Here is an 18,492-nt window from a genome sequence, read left to right on the forward strand (position 1 = left end):
ATTGGTGGGCTTGTCACATCATGTACTTTGGTCCCATAAGGTCAAAGTTGAAATTTGAACTCATTCTGGTGAAAAAGTAAATAATCATGATTATTAACTTTTTCATCAATTTGAAAATTTTTTGTTGCAAGTTGGTTCTAGAGCTATAGAGCCTGTGTGTGAGATATGGGATGATTTGGATCAAAAATGTGATAATTAACTCAAAATTTGGACAGAAGAGCCTTTAGTGCATTTTTTGACAAAATCTGAGATTTTCTTGATCTTTTGGGCTCAAATTTGGTAAGTGGTACGAGATAGATGTGTACAAGTGAGATAGATGAAGTGACACGATGATTTTCAAGCCAATTGTGCACAAAAGTAAATAATCACGAGTATTAACTACAGCTGTATTTTTTGCTTGAAAAGATAATTTTATGACCTACATATCTTCATTACATCTAAAACAAGTTCTAAATTGGGTTTGGTAAGATATGTCGTGTCGGCATCACTTCGTGCTCTTGTCAAATCTAAAATCATCTAAAACAAGTTCTAAATTGAGTTTGGTAAGATTTTGTCATGTCGGCATCACTTCGTGCTCTTGTCAACTCTAAAATCATCCGTTTTTGTTACTACTTGGTGTGTAGAGTTGTTTGGTCTTTTTTGAAGCCATGGACATGTCCGCTACATAGTCCTGATGCTGCTCATCCAGTTTGGGCTCATTCGGAGTCAGTTTGACTTCATATGTCAAATTTGACACTTTGTAGTCTTTGAGTTGTTTCCTGTTGTTTGAGAGCTTGCCTTGACTGTTTTCTTGAAACTATCTAGATACATTGTGTATAGACCTTGTCTATAAGACGCCCGTGGAGTCAAAATCCAATTCTGGCATGTTGTCAAAACCTAGATTATTTACTTGGGACCCTGTCAAATGGTCATCTAATGATATGGAAGTGTTCTACTATCTAGGGGCATGATACAGTTCAAGTCTCGTCCAATTCGGTTGAGCTGACTGGCCGCTATGGTCGTTTCTGTGTCGTAGGAATTTATACACAGCTGGGATTCTAGGGTTTTTTCCCGAGCCTAGACTTGCTACCCGACTGCATAGAAACATTCTTTGATGAGTTTAGAACTTACCCATTATGTCTCGTGTGAGATGGTGCTGAAAATGGGCGACTATGGACTCCGAAAATTGCATGCGAAGAAGGTAGAGAGCTCTCTTCTCCAAGAGTGACTAGTGGAAATGAGGTGATTTTGGGCTACCTTGGATATCTATACTCAAACTTCCTAAACTCTTTTTCCCCAGATTCCCCTTTTAGTCCTACTAGGCGTAAAATCTACGTTAGACTCAAAAATTTCCTCAATCGGACTCTGTTAGCTCATTCTGCAAGAATTTGCAAAAACATGCCTTGGCGGCCTAATTTAAGCTTCCCGCTTTCGTTTGTCATTTTGAATGAAAATTTTATGCCTGTTCGTTTTTTTCTTCTGATCAATAGCATATCTTCAATCTCTCCATCCGAGCTCATTTGCTATTTCTTATTCAATTTTGATATGTTTATTGAAAAAATCAAAGAAATTAATAAAATGCACTAAAAAATCAACAATTAAGAAAATCCATTGGAAAACACTATTTTAGTACTTTTTGGTGGATCTCTTCATTTTTAAGCTCGGATATCAAGCAAAATCGATGAAAATAAGTAAAAAGGCTATTTTTTGATGTATTTTCTGATAGTATATACACTATTTACACTCATCAGGAGATGTTATCAGTTGAAATTCCCCTGTTGATGATTTTTAAGGACATTATTAGTAGGTAATTTTGCAAAAAAAAGACTTCATCTTTAATGTAAATGGTTGAGATCATTTGTATGAGAATTATGTCATAACCATCCTTATCGCAAAATTGAGTAGGCATAGACGTATTCACACACACATCCATTGTTGCCAAAATTTGAGTCCACTCAAAAGGCTCAAACAAATGCTCTGAAAAGGGTTGAGGTATATATGTTTCATCTATGCAATCCCTTTCTAAGATACATTCTTCTCGTTTTAAACTCCCATTTTCTAAGGCTCCACACATCCAAATAGGTGTGCCTTTATTTAACCAATACGGAAGCTTTGATTCAGCTGTAGAGACTGAGTCAAATTCTTGAATGGGTGTTTTCATTACATCTCTATAAGTGTGATCTTTCAGATTAACCCTTGTGATTGATCCCACTTGCTTCAAATACAAGTAATTGTTTCCCCAATCTTGAATGAGTTGTACTTGCCGAATGAATGGTCCTCCCAAGATGATTTCATAATTAAGTTTCTTTCCAAAGTCCACTATCGCAAAAGTATGTTGATAATCAATTCCACATGAACTAACTATCACTTTTTCAAGCAATCCTAAGGGTTTTTCTATGTGTCCATCCACCAATTGTAATTTCATTTGAGTTTATCTAATGGCCGGTTTTCCCCATGATTCCCATACTGCTTTTGTGGCTATGGCTATGCCAGCCCCACTGTCCAGTATTGCTTGGTTTCTACATCATTATATCTCACCGAAAGGGTTGTGTTTTCTTCTTCGCCTTTGTAGTATTCTCCGACTTTGTTCATAGGGATGGATCTAATCGCCTTGTTATCTCATGTTTCAATTTCCTCAATTTTTTGGCAATTAGCCTTGTAATCCCCACCTTCTCCAAAGTTTTTTGTAAATTATTCCATAAATATGGTCTAATTTTTAATTGTTCTCCCAAGGTAAGAGTACATTGAATGGGTGTTGACATGATTAAATGGATGTTCTCTACCTCTAGGGTCTGTTCTGTTCTTTTTACATGAGTGGTTTTGCACACTATGGACTCATCTTCGTTGTCTCCTAAGTAAGAGGGTAGTGTTTTTAAAGTCAATGGTTTAGACATTCTTGATGATTTAGAGCCGCAATCCCCATACAAGGATTGTATATCAATGTCTATATCAGGAGGTAAACTGTCTAACCAAACATCCTCTATAGGAGCTGATTTCAAAGTTATGCTCCTATCATTAATCTCTCTTACTTTTTCCCATAAATGTATTGGCCAGTGTTTTTCCACAAACGGAATTCCATCTAAAGCATCTTCACTGTTAGGCACTATGAGATCCTCCAGATTTTATTGTGGTTTCCTTGATTTCACTTTCATTTTCTTTCATTTTTTCTCGAAATAATTTCTTGGCTTTTTTCTCAATTTCATCCTTTTGTTTCTTTTTTGTCATCTCATACCTTTGACTCTTCTTTTCTTGGTCTTTTGAGACAAATTTTTAGTATTCTCTAATTCATAAGAGGAGTTATGTTTCTTTTTCTTAGCTTGGGTACTAGTGATCACTTTGATTGGAACAATAGGTTCACTTTTCGAAGAGCTACTAGGCATCACTTGGACTACATTCACCACTGCTTTTTCCTTGTTTAATGGATTTTTTGGATAGTCTTCAGGGAAGTTTCCACCTTTTTTGCAACATTGTGTACAAAAAGCTTCAACTGGCTTAATGTTCTTGTCAGATTCTTGACATTCATTTTTCCATGATTATTGGCCTAAATTCTCAAGAAAATGTAAATAATCTGAGTTTTTGCAAACTCTTGGAAATTTACCTCAAATGCTTCTTTAAGCTTATCCATTGGTTCATACAACTTTTATGAGCATAATCTCCAACTGGATTCAGTGGTTGACAATATTTTAGTGTTGTTTCAAGTTGTAGACCTAAAATTTTGCAATTTCACATAAACAACTCACAGATGATTCTTTTGGAGTGAGCAATGATTTGAGATCCCACCTCAGATTCTACTTACCCTACTCCTAGGTTCTTCTGCAAATGGGTTGTGCAAAATGTCCACAACGCTTGTTTTCTTGTTTTTTATGGTTTCTTGAGCATTGATCTTAAGACTTGTCTTGTCCATCAATCATTCTCAAAATCCTAACCTAATCCTACAATTGTACAAGGTACTTAGCAAGTACAATCTACTTTCAAGCTACCTCTACATAGCAAAACACTACACTCTTAAGCTATGCGGTGTTAAAGAGAAATTTTTACTCTAGGTTATTCTAGACAAAGTTAAAAGACAACTACACAAGACGCTCTTGTTTTCTCTAATTTAGGTCTATTCATCCCCGACAATGGTGCCAAATGTGGTATGGGTTTCCTAACCTCATTCTTGTCTTATTGCAGATATAGTGAGAGTCACAAACATAATTGTCAATCCATGGGATGAAGCTAACTTGACTAGTGCATAGATCCTACAAGAGGGTGTCAATTTCTTGGAAAACAATAGACAACTCGCATCTAACACAAGCTACACTCAAATGACCAAAGTCATCAAAAGCTAGTCACTAATCGGCAAACAAAACATGACCATTACAGCATCAAACGACATTCGTATGTTACAAAACTTCTAGGACAAGTATATAAGACCTAAGCACACGTGCTTATGGTTTCAAACCTTACTTTTGATGAACTGCAAAAAGCACAATTATTAATAGCAGTGAGATTTTGACCTAGTCATTTCTGACCCCGAATGCATCTAAATGCTTAGCAATGATGACCCAATACCCCACCTATGCTTACTTTGTGATTTCCTAGCTTAAATTCCTACTTATGATGATATTTTCTAGTTTAATTAATTTAAAAACACTTAATAAGAGAACTAATAAGAATTAAGATCTCTAGAAGACTATTGGATAGTCTCCCAAGGGGTCCCATGAGCATTCAGCAGCCCAATGGCTTGCCTGATTCCTATTGGCCAGGAGGCAAAGGGATCCAATGAGAGTTTAGTTGCATTTATTAATTAACTAAATTTCTCACAAAAGGGGAAAGGGGGACACATGTCAGAAGGCTATCACTTATGCTTCTTATTACTCATTGGCTAAGCCTGGAAAAGGCCAATAGGGTTGCAACATGAGCAAATAGCAAGAGGGGTCAACCAAGAGAGACAGGGGACTGATTTTCACAAGGCATTATCACTTACACACTCACACAAGACTCTATCTCTCCTTCTCAAACTTTAATGGAAACCTTATCACCTACTCCGAGCTTGTGAGAAGGGAGGCCTACACCAACAACTCTTGGCTTTGTGATGCAAATCCAACTAAGAGCCAAGCTTCAATGCATGCCCATATCCTCTACCATGCTAATTAATAAGCTAATCTATCCTAGTATGAGTGATTATGTGAGGAGATGTACATCTTTCTCGTAAGACTACTCCTTCTTCCTCTCATTCTACTCTAATACCCCGCTAGCTCTCACCATCTTCGAAGGTGTGTGAGGTCTTGGGTCTGAGGCCTTGAGGGAATTGATGTTTTGTTTTATAAGTGTTTTGCTTAGTGCTTGAAGCTTCCATCTTCATTATTGAAGGAACACAAAGAATTGTATTGTAAAATGTCTCTCTTGATGGGAGAAACCATAATACAAAGCCTTTTGGAGGGGGGACCGGCTCCATGTAAATCCGATCCTCAAGTATTGTCAATAGCTTAATTTCTCTCTCTTTTGAAGTATTGTTCATGCTATCTAACTAGGTGTTATACCTTTTGTTGCTCTCTCCACCCAAGCACTCTTGTTATTCTCATTAGGAATCCATTCTAATGAAATGCTCACTATGTTCATGCTATTTTTCGCTACACACAAGTTACTAGGCCATTAAATATTACATTGGTATTAGAGCACAAGGTTTCTCTTTTGTTGCTCAAGAAGGGAGGTCCTCAAGCTAGCTATAAATGGTTGGTATTATTAATTGCATGTGAGTAAGTAGAATAGGGATTTTTCAGGATTGCAGTTTGCTTGCCTTCGTGCAGATAACGGGGCATCACCATCGAGAGCTATGGTCTTAATAGTGCAGTCCTACGGGGCTTGCCTACGGCTTAACCACTATTGAGCTATTAGAAGCTTGACAGGAGCCGGTGTTGTTTGGTGTCGAACGACCCTCTCTTCTATTCCTTGCAATTAATGGTATTCGAGGCACGGGTACAATAGCTTGAGTGCTTCTTCTAAAGTAGTAAAGAGGAGTAGCAACTAGGGCTTGAAGTGCCAAAGTACACCTAAAAAGTTTACACTTAAAAAGTTGTTAGAATGGTTGACAATAGTAAAGAGAGTGAAAATAATGTTGATTATTTTGACTTTGCTAATGAGCAGGCTACTAATGATGCCCCTATGCTTGTTAACTATCTTGTTTCTAGGCTTCAACAAGCCATGGGCAATCCATCCCTCCAAAGTGAAGTGCAACGGCAGCTTCGTGCTCATGGGATTCTCCAAGCTCCCCACCAAGATGAGAGAGTACCTAAGACTTCCAAAAGAGTCCTCTCTCTGATTTGAGAAGAAGAAGAGGATCCATACGAAGGGCTCAAAAATTTACTTCTTGATGATGCATCTCTTTCTCAAAGGAGAACTCAAGAGCCTCCACCAAAGGAACGAGAAAGAAGTGAGTCTCCCACCACCTCGGAGGAGATGGATCCACGAAGATGGCGGGCTAAACGCTCTCCATCATCTCCAAAACGGAGAAGACCATCGTACACTTCTCCACACCATAATTCAAAGAGGGATGACAAAAAGCAAGAGAAGAAAAAGGCAAGAAAGAGGACACCCAAAACGGAGAAGACCATCGCACACTTCTCCACACCATAATTCAAAGAGGGATGACAAAAACCAAGAGAAGAAAAAGGCAAGAAAGAGGACACCCTCTTCTCCATCTTCTTCATCCTCTTCCTCTTATGAAAGTGATGGTGAAGACAAAGAAGATCAAGGCAAGAAAAAGGCGAGAAAGAGGTCACCCTCTTCTCCATCTTTCTCAAATTATTCATCTTCTGAAGAAAGTGATGGTGCGACTTTTTAACCATAAAAAAAAAGAGGCCATTGGAAATCCTATGCCGCGTGGAAGAGGTCATCCAAGATCAAGAAGTTCAAAGAGGGAGAGAAGAGCATCTCTTTCTTAACCTACAATGGCACCTTTGGTGCTACGGACAAAGTCTTGGCCTTTATCCAACAATTTGATGCGGCGTTTGGAGATGAGGGCTTCACGAAGTCCTCTAAGCTACACCATGAAGCTATGCACTTTCAAAAGTCCACCAAGAAATGGTGGTCTAGCCTACGGCCCAATGGTGAAGCTCCATGAACATGGAAAGCTTTAAGAGCTTCCATTATGAAGCAGTTTTTGGCCATCGATGCCAAAGACAAAGTACTCACCGAATGGCGAAGCTTGAAGCTTTCTCCCTATGAATCCATTCAAAAATATGTAGACAAGTTTTGGGACCTTCAACTAAAAGCCACTGCCTTCAAAAAGTTGGATTTTGGAGAGCAAAAGGAACAATTTTGTGCGGGCTTAACTGAAGAAATGGCGGAGTATGTCAACTCCCAAAGGCCATGCACCATATCGGCGGTTATACACCATACTATGGTGGCCTCTCGAATCAATTTCCAAACAAGGGCTAAAATAAATTCTAAGCCACAGAAAACAAGGGTTCTAATGAGCCTAAGTGGAAGGACAATGTCCAAAATTCTCCTAAGGGCAATTCCAACAAAGCTAAAGAGAAGGGAGTTTACAAAGGCAAAAATAAACTCTCTCCTGAAGAGCTTGAGAGTTATCGCAAGGATAACCGTTGTTTCAAGTGCGGCGAGCAAGGGCATGTGTACCACGCTTGTCCCCAAAAGAACAACTGCCATGAGCCTCCTAGAGCTACCTTGGTTGAAATCCAAGAGGAGGAAACTCACCACAAAGGATCTCCTCTATGCCATGGTTGGGGAAAGGTAAGAGAACATGATTCTTTTGTTCTCTTTGACCCTGGTTCTACTCACAATTTTATATCTATAGAGTTGGCCACCAAGCTAGGCATACAAGCCTACGAGATGGGAGATGTCCTACCCGCAGATGGTGCTTTCAAGGGGCAAGAAGCTTCAATCACTCCCTTAACCGGGAAATTGAGGCTCCATGTTCAAAGCTATGTAGACAAAGAGGACTTCTTTATCTCTCCTCTCAAGCATGAGGATGTAATCCTAGGAGCACCATGGTTTGAATGAAGCCTTACCAAGCACCAAGTAAACTTTATCGAGCAAACATAAAAACCGAGAGAACACACACACACACACACACATTATATCACCCTCTTATATTGGGCACCCATTATATCAATGGTCACATATACCCCACATAGTTCTAGCTAGATTCATTTTAGTATCTCTTTCTTGTACTGAGACATGGTATCCAACTCACCAATTTGTAACGGATTGGCCTTTTGTAGAAGTTAATATTTCATTTCATTTCATCTGTGTGCGCGCGCGTGTGCGCACAACAAATGATCAGGCAATGGGAGACATTCACAGAGGGAGATCACTCACTTCTTTAGAGCATAGACTTGGCAGCCAGATGAGCATGCTTCACAGCAGACTTCATAGATACCAAAGGTATATTAGTTGACAGAGCCATGGAGCTCGGGCAAGCTAAACGCCCATGCCTATGAGGGTGACCCGGACATCGACGGAGGCTCCATTAGAGGATTAGGACTATTCTAGAACGACATGGCAAATGCCCAATACAATAATTACAGAGGTAGACATTAACAACTCTCTTCAATGACTGATGCAATACTTTATCGGAGAATGTTCGATGCCGGGCATCCTCGGGCATTGATGATGATAATGATTTTAGTCTTTCACCTTACTTCATTTTTATTTCTATTTTTGTATCCAAATGTTCGATTAGATCCACCAAGATTGTATCAGTTTGCCTTTGAAAACGTTTAATATATCATTTCATCTCTCTCTCTCTCTCTCTCTCTCTCTCTCTCTCTCTCTCTCTCTCTCTCTCTCTCTCTCTCTCTCTCACACACACACACACACACACACACACACACACACACACACACACACACAACCGAGGGCTAGTACTCAACTCCTTGTTAGCTAGATCTTTAAGGTCTCTTGGGATAGTTTCCTACAACGTTAAAATCCTTTTACTGTGTGATGTGTTGCACTATAGAGTTGCAAGCCCATGCTAGAAACTGAGACTTGTATGATCCTCTCCTCCTCCTCGAACCATGGGGCTGCTACCACGTCGTAATCCATGCACAATTCCACACACTGATTTGTGAAGAGAGTGGTCTGCAGATCACATGATTTATGATGCGGTAGAAACTGACTTGATGATAGGGATTCATGGGTTTATCAAGAGCTTCAAGCAAGCGACGTAAACGTTCCTGCAGTTGGAGTGTTGGCATGGCTACCTCAAGCACACTGCAAAGAAGGGGACCTGTGAGAGAAGGGTGGAGCTCGCGGCATGACAACAAACTTCAGCTTCTCACATCGTTGTTGCACGAGCTGCTATTATCACCTTAACGTTGCAGTCCTCCAAAGGCTCCTTCATTTCTCCATTTCTCTTGGCGCATGCCTCAAAATCAGAAGAACGTAAGTGCAGTATGGGTCATGCTCTTCGTGCTCTATAAGCATGGGACACTCCATGAAATGGTCCCGCGCCATTTCATGGAGTGTCCCATCCATATTAAGTTAGAATACCTATGGCTCACCTTTAAAAAAAATTGAAGATTCTCTGGTTGGGATTGCTTTCTCCGGTGCAGGACCATTTCATGGAGTGTCCCATCGATATTGATTCTAGAACACCTATGGCTCACCTTTTAAAAAAATTGAAGATTCTCTGGTTGGATTGCTGTCTCAGGTTTCTTACCATGACAACTTATAAGAACAACATAGATGACATCAAGAGCCTTGTGTAGGCATGCAGAGGGGTAACCAGCGGGACTTCATAGGCAAAAATGTAGAGATGATGCCAAGGGCCTTTGGTAGGCGTGCAAAGCAAAAACCACTAGCTTCGTAGAAATCTCATGACATATTAAGAGATATACAAAGGAGGATGAAAGTAGAGAGACGTGGCAAAAGCCAAAGCACGGAATGGTTTCAAGCAAGGGTCGAGGACCATGGGGATGAAAGGTGTGGCTGTTAACTTTTTTGTCCAACATGACATAGGAAGTGTCATGAGAGCTCAGTCATGCTCACGAGCATGGAGAGCGAAGACAATGAACCTCATAGGGTGTAAGTGGCTCGAGGCTCCTGCCCTTGTCCTCTTTCGTGTTCTTGAGTTGGACTCTATAGCTCATCGTCTATGAGAATCATGCTGCACTAGCAAAAGTAGAGTTGTTCCAAGGACTAGGTGGGGCTAGAGTTTTGGCATAGCGCTAGCTTCACGAGGTGAGATCTTCAATCCTTTATGGATTGATAGTTTTGTTGAATTGCATGCAATTGCCATTACATTATAGCTACCTTTTATACTATATTTGTTTTGTTAGCTTAAGTAAGCATTTTTAGCCTATCATTGGCTTCCTAAGATGAAGTTTTTAGTCCTCTATGGATTGACAGTGTGCTTGCAATTTCTAATACACTAGGGTTTCCTTTTATACTTCCTTCATTTTGTTAGCTTGTGTAACTTATTCAAGTAATCATTTTGTGCTACATTTTCACAACTTTTGCTCGGAAAAATGCCATGCTCGGTTTTTCTTGCTCGGCATATGGATTTCCTCATTTGATCACATGGCTACCAATGTTAAATTCCCTGAAAGGAGAATCTACTTTAGGTTCAGGGAAAAAGAAATGTACATAGATGCTAAGCAAATGGGTAACACCATACCCATTGTACATACGCAAGCTTTTAACAAGTCAATAATAGCTCTATTTTTGTGTACATGATTTTTGTTAAAGATTCTCAAAATGAACCTAATGCTTTAACAAAAGAAAATATAAACAATCACAAAGAATTATAGTTATCCAATTTTGTCAAGGGGTTTCAAGATGTCTTTATTGACGACATCCCTTGTGAACTACCTCCTAAACGAGGCAGTGTGTGATGACCAAGCAATTGAACTTCTTCTAGAAAGTTCACCGCCTAATAAACCTCCTTATAGAGTTTCTCAAGCTCAACAAGAGGAGATTATGTGACAAGTGCATGAGTTAGTTGAGAAGGGCATGGTTAGGCCTACCTCAACTCCATTTTGCTCACCTGCACTATTAGTGCAAAAGAAAGACGGCACATATCATATGTGTGTCGACTATAGAGCACTAAATAGGATCACTATCAAGAATAGGTTTCCCGTTCCATGGGTATAAGACCTATTTGTTAAGCTACAAGGATCATCCTATGTCAGTAGGATTGACTTAAAAAGTTGTTATCATCAAATAAGGATAGTTGATCAAGATATTGTAAAGACCGCATTTCACACTACGTTTGGTCTTTACGAATACATTGTCATGCCTTTTGGCTTGACCAATGCACCAGCCACATTCAATCGCATGATGGAGAAGCTATACAGGCCTCACCAAACCTTTACTGGAGTGTTCTTTGATGATATCATCATCTACTCTAATTCATTAGACAAACACAAGCAACACCTCCAAGTAATATTTCAAGTTCTAAGAGAGAATAAACTTTATGTTAATCGAAAGAAAGTGAATTTTTCTTGCAAGAGATTCAGTATTTAGGTCACATTATCTCTCAAGATGGCATCCAAATGGATCCATCAAAGTTAGAGGTAATAAAAGGATGGCCTAAACCAAGGAATCTTCATGAAATAATAAGCTTTATAGGTATGTGTGCATACTCTAGACGCTTCATAGAAAAGTTCTCACTAATAGCGGGACCATTACATGACCTAACAAAGAAAAAAGTTAGGTTTACATGATCTACCAAGGAGAACAATGCTTTCAAAAAGCTTAAAGAAAAGATTAGCTCTCAACCTGTGCTTACACTACCGGATCTCTCAAAGCCATTTGAGGTCCAATGTGATGCTTGTGGTGATTGCCTTGGAGTTGTTTTGCTCCAAAAAGGGCACGCCATAGGCTATGAAAGTCGAAGGCTCGACCCTGTTGAGCAAGCTCTAGGCATATATGAAAAGAAACTCCTCACAGTTCTACATGCCTTACACTCATGGAACCACTATTTATTGGGGACTCCTTTCATTCTGCGAACAGATCACCAAAGTCTTAAGTACTTCATGATGCAGACCAAGATCTCTGACAAACAAATGAGTTGGGCAAATTTATTTTCGCAATTTAATTTTCATATTGCTCACATTGCTGGGCAAGCATAAGCAAGTAGCCGATGCACTCTCAAGACGGCTGAGAGTGAATGCAGTTTCCATAGAAACTCACGATGATCTATCTTCTATGATAGATGAGTATGCTATTCATCCCGATTTTAGAGATATGATTTTGGTCCTTGCATTAGGGAAGAAAGAGGAACCATTTACTTTACAAGATGGTTATCTTCTCTATGGCAATAGACTATGCGTACTAATTCACTACGCGAGAAAGTAATGTATGAATCTCATGCTCCTCCTTATGCAGGGCATAGAGGGATTCAGTCTAACGTAAAGGGGATTGAAACATATTTCTATTGGCCTACCATGAAAGCAAACATACAAGAGTATGTTTCTAAATGTGTGGTATGCCAAAAGATGAAGTTTGATAGAGGGAAGCAACCTGGATTGCTTCAACCTTTGTCAATCCCTAATTCACCATGGGAGAGCATATCCATGGATTTTATCTTTGGATTGTCTAAGTCTATTATCCATGGGAATACGAGAATATGGATGATAGTAGACAAATTTAGTAAACAAGCTCATTTTATACCTGTCAAAAAGACTATCAAAGCCCATCAAATGGCAACCCTCTTCATATCACAAATCTTCAAGTACCATGGCTTGCCAATGTCCATAGTGTCGGATAGAGATCCTAGAATGACCAGTAATTTTTGGAAGGGTCTCTTTGAGAATTTAGGGACAAGGCTAAATTTCTCTTTGGCCTATCATCCGCAAACGGATGGCCAAATTGAAATAGCTAACATAACAATTCTTGATCAACTAAAAGCCTATGTAACGGAAGTAGATCAAAGGTCCCAATGGGAGAAGTACTTACCATTAGTGGAGTATGCCTACAACAACATTGTACATACTTCCACGGGAAAAGCACCTTTTGAGGCAATAGAGGGAAGATCAAAAAGTCCCCTGCTACTTAAGGTACACGGGAAGATCTTCTGTAGATGAGTATAGCCGAGACCTACAAGAATCTTTCCAAAAGATTAAGGATGCTATCTCTATCTCATAGCAAAGGCAAAAGGCTGCCTGCTGATAAGCACAGAAGAGCCCAAGCCTTTAAAGAAAATGATTGGGTCTTACTCAAATTTCCCAAGGCTCGATTAAGGCACACGACGGGCAAGAATCCTATGGGACACTAAAAGTACTATGCTAAGTTAGCAAAAAGGTACTATGGTCCCTTCCAGATTCTTAGGCCAGTCAATGAGATGGCCTATCAACTCAAGTTGCCCAGGCTCATACACAACGCTTTCCATGTGAGCCTACTAAAGCCTTACAAAGGAGAGCCACCTCAAGTACCAACTATTGAAGACCCACCGGAGATCGAGGACCAAGAAGAGGTGCGGCAGCCCGAATCCATTCTTCGACATGAAGACAAGATACTAAGAGGCGGTAAGATTATCCAAAGATATCTTATTAAGTTTAAGAACTATCCTTTTGAAGATGCTAGATGGATGCAAGGCATACAATTAAAGGATAACCTAAACCTTGTCAATGCTTACAATGCTTCCCTAGAGTAAGCAAATGTACAAATGTTTAAAATGAACAACGTTTTTGTCATATAAGACTGCCTTTTTCTTTATTGTGCACAAATGCTAAGTAGTATGCATGCTTAGATCAAGTTTGCGAAGACAACGTCTCCCAAACACCAAGTAGAGCTTCTCACTCTACTATGGAAGATTGATAGTGACTAATGTGCAAACATGCTTGTGGCAGCTTAGGCACTCGAACGCCAAATGGACTAGTCATCCATTCTGGAACGATGGCATAGGGTACCATAGGGATCCTCTACCCACTAGAAAAAGGACTAATGAATATGTTTTATCTTCTCTACCTCATAGTCGAGGATGACTATGATTTCAAGAGAGAGTTAATGTCATAATAACTAATATCTAATTCTCCTAAATAATTTTCTCATGTTAAACTGATCATTTAATATGGGAAAGTGCCAGGGGAAATAAAGCTAGAATATTGGTTAAGGTAGCAGGCTAGGCCACAATAGGGATCCAAAGGAGTGAAAATAGGGATCCAAAGGGGGGGCCATTTTCAAAAGAGCAAGGTGCAACAATGGGCTTAAAAGACCCTAAGGTTCAGCCCATTAAGACTTCCAAAACGCTAAGGTTCCAAAATTCAAAGGTTGTGTCCAAAGGTCAAAAGCCTAGGAATTGGATGTCTTGTGTGTGCTCAAAAAGTCTTCATGCATACCTACATAGGAGGGGGTGAGCCCTAGAAGTAGGAGATGAGAGAAAAACACACACACAGACAAGCTCCCTTTACGCAAAGGGAATGAGGGACACATGTCAGCTCCCTAGCCCATATGTCCACAAGGTGTACTCAAATCCTATTGGATGGCCTTGGAGGTGGAACAATGAGAATTAGGCTAGAGTAAATCTAGTTTAATTAATTCAAAAAAACTTAATAAAAGAACCAATAAGAATTAAGCTCTCTAGAAGACTATTGGATAGTCTCCCAAGGGGTCCAATGAGCATTCAGCAGCCCAATGGCTTGCCTGATTCCTATTGGCCAGGAGGCAAAGGGGTCCAATGAGGGTTTAGTTGCATTTATTAAGCCTGGAAAGGGCCAATAGGGTTGCAGCATGAGCAAATAGCAAGAGGGGTCGACCAAGAGAGAGAGGGGGCTGATTTTCACAAGGCATCATCACTTACACACTCACACAAACTCATGTGTGAAGCAAGAAGACTCTCTCTCTTCTTCTCAAGCTTTAATGGAAAGCTTATCACCTACTCCAGGCTTGTGAGAAGGGAGGCCTACTCATGTGTGAAGCAAGAAGACTCTCTCTCTCCTTCTCAAGCTTTAATGGAAAGCTTATCACCTACTCCAAGCTTGTGAGAAGGGAGGCCTACACCAACAACTTTTGGCTTTATGATGCAAATCCAACCAAGAGCCAAGATTCAATGCATGCTCATCTCCTCTACCATGCTAATTACTAAGCTAAGCTATGATAATATGAGTGATTATGTGAGGAGATGTACATCTTTCTCGTTAGACTACTCCTTCCTCTCAATCTACTCTCATACCCCGCTAGCTCTCACCATCTTTAAAGGTGTGTGAGGTCTTGGGTCTGAGACTGTGAGGAAATTGATGTTGTGTTTTATAAGTGTTTTGCTTAGTGCTTGAAGCTTCAATCTTCATTGCACTAGCTAGTATTGAAGGAACACAAAGAATTGAGGAGTAAAATGTCTCTCTTGATGGGAGAAACCATAATACAAAGCCTTTTGGAGGGGGCACCGCCGGCTCCATGTAAATTCGGTCATCAACTATTGTCAATAGCTTAATTTCTCTCTCTTAAGTATTGTTCATTCTATCTAACTAGGTGTTATACTTTTTGTTGCTCTCTCCACCCAAGCACTCTTGTTATTCTCATTAGGAATCCATTCTAATGAAATGCTCACTATGTTCATGCTATTTTCTGCTACACACAAGTTACTAGGACATTAAATGTTATAGAAGTGAGCGCGGCTAGCTCACGCTGTGTATTTTTTATCCAAAAACTTGATAATAACTTACAAAAATTGGCTTTTATACCTTAGCCAAGGTTCTTTGATCAAAAGCTAATCATCTGGGAGCTCTAACTAAGGATAAATTGATACAATGTGGAAGCTTATAGCTTCGGCTTGTCGATTACAATATCCACTTGGAAAATAGGAGTTACAATAAATTCTCGATTTATCAAAAGAATAAGTGTTTTTACAATAAAGCTCCCAAAAAATGTTACATGGGTTAGCTTACCGCTAAGAGAGGGATTAGTAGATATACACTCGGGGGCGGCCCATGGAAAATCTCTCTCGCTTTGCTTTCTGGTTTCTATCTGCAAATCAAAGAGAGGAGGAAAGTGGGTTGTAGTTTTTGTCTTTGTGCATAACCCCCAATCCACAATGCAAACATAAATGCCCTTCTGGCCAAATTATTAGGAAAGAAATGGACTCATTTTCGGGCCTTTTAGCTCTAGTGAGAGAATGCTCCTTAGCCAATAGGAAGAAGGCTAACGTTACGTTGAAAAAACCTTTTTTCTCATTTTGAAAATGTCTATGAAAACCATTTTGGTGAAATTGTCACTATCATAGAAAAGTAAGACGCTTGATAATGACATCTTGCACAAGTGCCGAACGCCTTTTTATGACCCATTGTTGCAATCCTATAAAGTGAAGTACTTGTACTTGTGCATCTTGCATAAGTATCAATCACCTTTTTATGCAGTACTCGCAATTTAAATTTGAACAAATCATACTTGATAGTGATTGATAGGTATTATTTAAAACTATGAAGGAGTCAGAACCAAGCGAATAGAGGCCCTTGAGGGGTCTCTGGGACCTCTATTTGCTTGGTTCTGACCTTGTGAGGCCCTAGGATTAAGATATCGTATTTTTTAAAGCCACAGATGCATCCGGAACGTCCAAAAACCTTAGGATAGCTCTTGAAAACGCTGAAATCTGACGTCTCTAGCTCAAGATGCATCTGTGGCTTAAAAATAATGCTATATCTTGAGCTAGAGACGTCAGATTTCAGTGTTATAGCATTATTTTTAAGCCATAGATGCATCTTGAGCTAGAGTCTTGAGCTAGAGACGTCAGATTTCAACGTTTTAAAGAGCTATCCTAAGGTTTTTGGACGTTCTGGATGCATCCGTGGCATTATTTTTGTATTTTGAAAACAACTCTTATGTGTTTTCTCTCATCGCACATCACATTACTTATTAAGATTCACAGACATGGATTTTTGTGTACACTTAAGTTGGGCTCTCGAAAAGCATTTTGTACGAGCATGCATTTAAGTGATCGAGAAAACTTTTACGTATGTACTATGAGAAATAGAATTCCAAAAAAGAACTTTTGCATTTTTCATAATTACCTCTCTCTATGCTGAGTTGGCGTTTCTTACAGAGCATCACATTGTGAGAGTGGAGATCATTGTAGAGGTAGTCATGCGTATGCAGATACTTCAGGGTTTAGAGAAGAGCATTAATAATTTGCAAAATGTTATTTTGGAGCAACTCTATTGTTCTCAGCGGTTACGTAATCATGAATGGAAGGTTGACTTCCATCTGCAATGCACTCTTTTATCCGCTTCTCTATATGGCTGCCGTTCCAAATCGTGAAATGAGCATTGGATGCTCCACATAATGAACCATGGCAAGTGGATAAATAATTTTGCGATGGGCAATGTTCAAAATTGTAGCTTTGTCTTTAACTTGTTGATGCACGTGGGTCCATGCAAGTGTACTTTGAAATTTTTTGTAGCGTATAGTGGATCTTTAAAGTCAGAATGGGTGACACCCTTATGATGCACGTGTGCCCATCTTCCCTCTCTTAGCTGTGGAGCCTGTATGTTGAAGATGACATTATTTGGTGGCAAAGGATGTAAACAAGGGGGAGTTGTGAGTGGTCTAAAGCGATAGCGGTTGACGCATCATGATTTTCTCTAATGGCGACTCCTAGATCTTTAGCAACATTGGAAGAATTGGCTTCTAGTCTTGTGCATTTTGCTGAGCAGCTATGCTCAACAAAGTAGTAATATCAAGATTTTTTAGCTCCTGAAAAGTCTTTTCGATCTTCCTAATAGTCTACTTGACCATGTTCAATAATGAACCTGATGTCATGAGTGATATGTCAAAAGCAGCGAGCACAAATATGATCTGGAGCAGCTCAAATATAGACTTGATTAAAGTCTCTGTAAATTGGTGATAATGCTCCAGAGTTGCAGGGTTTAGACAACAATGAAGCTTGTCTCTGACATGTGATGAAAGTGTCGCACTATAAGCTCGGAGAAAAACTTCCACTGATGTTTTGTCAGCTTAGTGTCTGCCATATCTGTAAGATTCCATAAACATTATGATATGAATGCAAACTATGAAAATTATGTCATGATTATAAACCATAAACACTATGACATGATTTGTAGCAAAAAACACTATGTTATGATTGCAAACCATAGACACTATACAACTAATGATTAGAAACTTGAATACATACAAAGCGCGCACACACACACACAGAGGTGAGCAGGCCAGGAGTGTGAGGTACTCTCATCACAAGAATTGGGCCCTGCTATGTGCGGTGCAGCGGAATGAATGTTTGAACTTTGCTCAAGATGAGTGCTCCATAATGTGCTCAAGGTTCCTTTTGTCACAAAGCCATGCAAGTCACATCTTTTCCCCCTTCCTCCATAGCTCTCCTCCCCCGAGCTCTTGAAGGAAGAAGGTATTGAGTCTCTTGAAGGAAGAATTCACTTTTCTTTTGGTTGAGAAAAAGCTTGTTCTCCCTCAATGCTTGAAAAATTACTTGGAGATGTTGCTTATGTTCCTCCAAAGACTTGGAGTAGATGATGATCATCAAAGAACACTCCATGAATTGGTGATAAGGTTTAAAAACTTTCTCCATCAGATGATTGAATGTAGCTGGTGCATTAGTCA

The sequence above is a fragment of the Adiantum capillus-veneris genome, chromosome 24 (genome assembly GCF_014529385.1).
Source record: "Adiantum capillus-veneris isolate H3 chromosome 24, ASM1452938v2, whole genome shotgun sequence".
NCBI classification, from domain to species: domain Eukaryota; kingdom Viridiplantae; phylum Streptophyta; class Polypodiopsida; order Polypodiales; family Pteridaceae; genus Adiantum; species Adiantum capillus-veneris.